Source organism: Bison bison, unplaced genomic scaffold (genome assembly GCF_000754665.1).
Source record: "Bison bison bison isolate TAMUID 2011002044 unplaced genomic scaffold, Bison_UMD1.0 scf7180017864238, whole genome shotgun sequence".
NCBI classification, from domain to species: domain Eukaryota; kingdom Metazoa; phylum Chordata; class Mammalia; order Artiodactyla; family Bovidae; genus Bison; species Bison bison.
Window position 1 is genome coordinate 3,960,611 of NW_011494810.1, and position 5,609 is coordinate 3,966,219.

General features: G+C 44.9%; 1 protein-coding gene across 2 annotated transcripts in view; it reads right to left on the reverse strand.

Annotated features, from left to right (window-relative positions):
- Positions 1–4,766: 4,766 nt before the first annotated feature.
- SEMA6A (sema domain, transmembrane domain (TM), and cytoplasmic domain, (semaphorin) 6A) overlaps positions 4,767–5,609 on the reverse strand; it is a 129,444-nt gene continuing 128,601 nt past the window's right edge. For both annotated transcript variants that reach the window (XM_010846595.1, XM_010846596.1), the window contains one exon: positions 4,767–5,604. The gene's annotated coding sequence lies outside the window, so the exon portion shown is untranslated. The remainder of the gene's footprint in view (positions 5,605–5,609) is intronic.

A 5,609-nucleotide genomic window follows, 5' to 3' on the forward strand; every position in this document is an offset into this window, starting at 1 on the left:
CATCCCCAGGGCCTAAAATGCAGCTAAAATATAGGCTGCATCTGGTCAGCCTTGGTCACCTCTTCACCACCAGAACAAAGCCAACTTCAGTGAAAGTCACCATCTCAAGTTTCAGGTTGCACGGTAGGCAGGACCTGTCTACCTACTTGTCAGTGTGGTCTGAACCTCAGCCTTTCCCTTTGCCTCAACCTGGATGAAGGAATTTGGGATGCTCAGCTGGGGAAGAGTGAGGTATGTCCAAATGACTTCCAGAAGGATGGCTGAGTAATTTGGAGATGCAGTTTGGGAGTAGTAGGTGTCATGTCTTTTAAGCTAGTATTACTCTAATGATGAAGGTGAAAGAGGAGAGTGAAAAAACTGGCTTAAAATTCAACATTCAGAAAACTAATATCATGGCATCTGGTCCCATCACTTCATGGCAAATAGAAGGGGAAAAAAGGGAAACGGTGGCAGATTTTATTTTCTTAGGTTCCAAAATCACTGTGGATGGTGACTAAGCCATGAAATTAAAAGACTATGACCAACCTAGACAGCATACTAAAAAGCAGAGACATTGCCGACAAAGGTCTCTCTAGTCAAAGCTAAGGTTTTTCCAGTAGTCATGTATAGATGTGAGAGTTGGACCATAAAGAAAGCTGAGCACTGAAAAATTGATCCTTTTGAACTGTGGTGTTGGAGAAGACTCTAGAGAGTCCTGTGGACTGCAAGGAGATCCAACCAGTCCATCCTAAAGGAAATCAGTCCTGAATATTCATTGGAAGGACTGATGCTGAAGCTGAAACTCCAATACTTTGACCACCTGATGCGAAGAACTGACTCATTGGAAAAGACCATGATGCTGGGAAAGATTGAAGGTGGGAGAAGGGGATGACAGAGGATGAGATGGTTGGGTGACATCACCAACTCGATGGACATGAGTTTGAGTAAGCTCCGGGAGTTCATAATGGACAGGGAAGCCTGGCGTGCTGCAGTTCATGGGGTTGCAAATAGTTGGACATGACTGAGTGGCTGAACTGAACTGAATAGTAAAAGGCAATAAATTTGTGCTTGGTAGAGGGTTCTACCACCAGCTTTAGATCATGGGCAAATCCTTTTACTCAGTGGGCTACAGCTTCCTCATTTTTTAAAACAGAAGGGTCAGACAAGCTGTTGGTCATTCTCTGCATTTGACATTTGGGTATAACTGGACAGGACAAACCTGTCAGTCACAGAAGGAGAAGGAAGCTCTTCTGACCAGCCAAGGAAAGAATGGTCACAGAGCTGAGTCAGTCCTGTTTCCAAAAGAATCCAAAACTGGATGTGGGGTTTTCATGCATTGCTCCTACCAACTTGGCATGCCGCTTGGCACACCGCCCGACAGTCAGCAGCCTCTTCCTGAACCAGTCCATTTTGCACATTACTGCCAGGTAGCTTTCTAAACACAAACACATGTGCGTGCAGCTTCACAGACTTCTAATGCGCTCCACTGCCCATCAGCTAGAATCCTGCCCCTGGTACACAGGCCTCTCCTGGTCTGACCCCTTTTCCCAGCCCTGCTCTGGCCAGGCTCTTTCACAGATCCCGCTCAAGGTTCACTAAACTTTCTGTGTTGCAGTCACAGCGGCCTTGGCACCTTTGTACAAGTTAGCCCTTCCGTCTGGGTCAGACGTCCAGAGAACTGATCCTATAAGGACCAGCTCATATGCAGAGCCCCAGATCTCTGGGCCTTGCCCTCAGCACTTTGTTCCCATCTCCCAGTCTTAGAGGCCATGTCCACCCCTCCTTATAAATGAGGAGGCAGAGACTATATTCTAGTCAACTTTGCGCCTGATAGCACTTGGCCCTGTGGGTGGGATTCAAGTAAAACAATTGGAAATAACTTAGCAAAAGGTGACCAGACCACTGAGGGGTGTAAACTGAGGTCCAACCACAGCTTTTCACACTCAAACTGACCCAAAACACTTGAAAAAAATAATTTCAGAAGGTCAACAGTAAAATACTACAGCTGAAGACTTATTTAAATAACTTTTAAAAATACTCCACAAGGGGGAAAAAACCTGATCTAGGCATTTCAAAATGCTACCCTGCAAAATAAAAACCAAGTGCTGTACTGCAATATACCTCCAACCGTGTCTTCTGGCTTATAAGAGAGATGCTAACAAGGAGCAAAATCTGGCACCCTCTACCTTATTAATATGTAAAAAGGCTGAAGTCACATCTGTGCAAAGATCTATTTTTAGTGGACCTTACATACTAAAATCCTAGCCTTGATCTCTTAAACTATCAAGCCTACCATAAATGTTTGATGATGAACAAGCCCATAAAAAGAAAATGCATAAAATGAATCGAGGGAGTCAACGTGTGCTCTGCCTTTTAATTACTGGTGGCTTCTGCTCCAATCCTGCTCCGGGCTGGGTGCAGGCAGAGAAAACACATCAATAATTTGGGGAGCAGGGTGTGGGTACTGCAAACAAATGGGCCTAACTACACTGTGATTTATGCTTTGGAAGCCAAATAGAGATGGAAAGAGAAGCATCCGAGCCCAAAAGGGGAGGGGCGAGAACGGAGGAAATTACGAGATAAACAAAAGCATTCAGGACACAAAAGAGAATGCAGAACAGTCTTGTTTTATTACTTTTAAGTAATAAAGAGCCTTTTCCTTGCCTTTTTGTCTTTTTTCCCTTTTTTTCTCTTCTTTTTTTTACTTTTTTACAACATACATTAAGTCATGAATCAGATGTTAGGGGATGTGGAGATGGAAGGAAAATTGGTGACATCACAATATTTTTACAACTTTACAACAAATATAAATCTGAGTTGGTTGCATCTACCAGTGTCTAGCAAGGGTGGAGAGCAAAGGCACACTCAGGTTTAGGGACCCTCCCCCCACACGCTGTGGGGAACAAAAGAAAACGGGAAAAATACTTCAATGCAGAAGACCACCTCAATACCTGTGGGCATTTTAGGGTTAACACTATGAGTGATGGGTTGTGGGAGGCAGGGAGGGGTGGAGGCAGACACGGGTCTCTGTAACACAGCTGAGGCATTGATGCCCGCACATGGGGACCAGAGAGAGTAGGTGGGTGCTGCACCTCATTTCTGGTGGGAGTGAAGCTTGGGGAAGAAGGCAGCAGGGTGATTATACCCATCATCTTCCTAAGTTCCCCATTTCTAAAGAAAATAGACAGAAAGAGACAATATCTCTCTTTGCAGCGAAGTTTCATGGTTTCAGGGCACAGAGTTCACAGGATGTGAACATGGATTCCATTAACAAAACAAAAGCATAACAACACAACAAAAACCTATCCCCAAGGAGAGCAAAACTGAAGGGGTGTCTGGAATAAGAAGGTCGTGCATGAGTTCTGGCTGCACACCCGGGTCTCACTCTGATTATGGAGGTACCACTCTTCACTAGCCAATTCAAAGTTATCCCCGATCGTCTTTTTCAGAAGTTTCCTTTTTAAGACAAAACTAAACCCAGAGATTGAACTGGAAATGAAAATGAGACAAAGAGGCCACTAGGTGTACTGTTTAGCGGTTTAAAAAAACAATAACAACCAACAACAATGCTCACAGTTTACAATATGTTGACAGTTCTTTGCAATAGAGTAAGTAAACAAAAGTCCCTTGTGTGTGCTTGAGCTAATGAAAACCAAGGGGAAAAACACACACCCCACCCCCTCCCCCTACAAACAACAGCCACAAAAGGATAGTGAAATAAAAAAAACTAAAAACCTTTTGCCCCAGTCAACGTTTGTGCAGCATCCATTGTGGTTGGCCTTGTACTTGGAGTTACTCATTAATCACAGCAGGGACCAGCCTGCCTGCATCTATTTCCATGTTATTTCTTTGTGTGCATTGCACGTGTGTGCCTAGCACATGGCTTGGAGACTTCCCCCAGGTGCCTGCCCAACCTTACACAGCGTGTTCTCCTGGCAGTGGACACAGCAGAAATGAGGACTGGGACATTAGTCCCTTTTCTGCTGGCTAATGAGGACATCATCATGTTGAAATGATCTGAGAATACAAGGGAAGCAGGGAGCTCTGGAGGAAGAAAGAGGATTTGCCACCCACAACACTGGGATCCATGCTTGGCAGAATGGCCAAAGGGTGGTTGGGGTTGGCACCACTAGATGGAAGTGTGAATCGGGCTGTGGTACCACCCGGCTCCCCTATAACCATCACTACTGCATCCTCCTTCCCTCAGCTGGATGCTAATCTTCCAGAGGACTGCAGTGGGGGTGGGAGGAGGGAGGATCAAATAAATATCTGCATTTATTTCAAAAGAGGGAAAAGATTATCATAATGACAGTTTACAAGTGTACACAACTCAGGGTGTAAGGCACAAATTTACATGTGGAAAACAGGCTATTCACAGATGTAACCCCACGAAAAACTTGTGTGATCAAACCATTAATTTATGCAAGGTAGCAGCCAGCATATTAATTAGTTCACACCAGTGGTAGATTTTGTTTGCTGTCTCACATGCAAGGTAAAATGAGATGGTGTTTCACAAGCTGGTGCCTTCACAGAAAGTAGGAACCCCTGACAAAGCTATGTTGGCAGCAATGGGACATGAAGTGCCATTCTCAAAGTTCCTCTCCTGGTTGCTTTAAGTTAGGATCTGGAAGGACTTTTAAACAAATTATTCTTTTGCATGTTATAGGCCAGGGACCTGACCAGAAAATTAAGCTGGTAGATTTAAATAAATATTCCCCTCTTAAGTGTTTTTTCTTTAGCTAGAGATCAGACAGTCCAAACACAAAGCTCAGAATTCCAGCTCCGACTTATTTACTCAGTGAATTTATTGTAAAAATAAAGAAACTCAATTATTCCAGTTAATGGATTTCACGTTAAATAGTTTTAACTATCAAGGGGGCTTTCTGAAGAGCTGTTCAGAGGATGGTATGTGGAAGAGTCCTTTCCTTAAGGAAAAAAAAAAAAATGTGAACAATAAATAAAGAGTTACTTGCGTTAACGGTCACGTTATTTCATTAAAAGAGAGGAGCAGAAATCTATGACATAGTTGCCCAGCATGGCAATTCATCTGTTATAACAGAAAGCTGTAACTGGTGGGCATTTCACAGTATCTGCGCATAGTAAACTTCTGCCATTGTTAAAGTCTGAGTTAGAATTATCAATGAATTCTTTTTTTTTTGTCTTTTTAATTCTCATTTTTAAAAAATGTGTTTTGCAGGTGGGAGCGCTAGCCCAGTTGGGCAGCGCCCCGTGCAGTCATGGACACGATGTTGCCCTTGCTATCCACGTGTGTGTGTGTGTGTGTGTGTGTGTGTGTGTGCGCGCGCGCGCGAGGGCGTGCAGACGCACACGGTAGGCGTGGGTGGAGGGGTGGGTATGTGTGCTTTTGGCTCATGTTTGTGATGCTGATTGAAGTCTTTCGTGAGTCCAGCCTGTTGCAGGGCGTGGGGGAAGAGTGAAGGAAGAAAAATGGAGGTGAGTCCTTCGTCGTGAACCTTCACCGAACCGCACGGCCCAATTGTCGACAGTCCCTTCGCCCCCACTGCGTCCCAGGGAGGGACTCAGAGTCCCGGGCGCCGCCGCGGCCGTCTTGGTCGGGTGGGTACTCAGCCATGGAGAACCTTGCCGAGCTGAGCGGGCGGGCGCCTCGC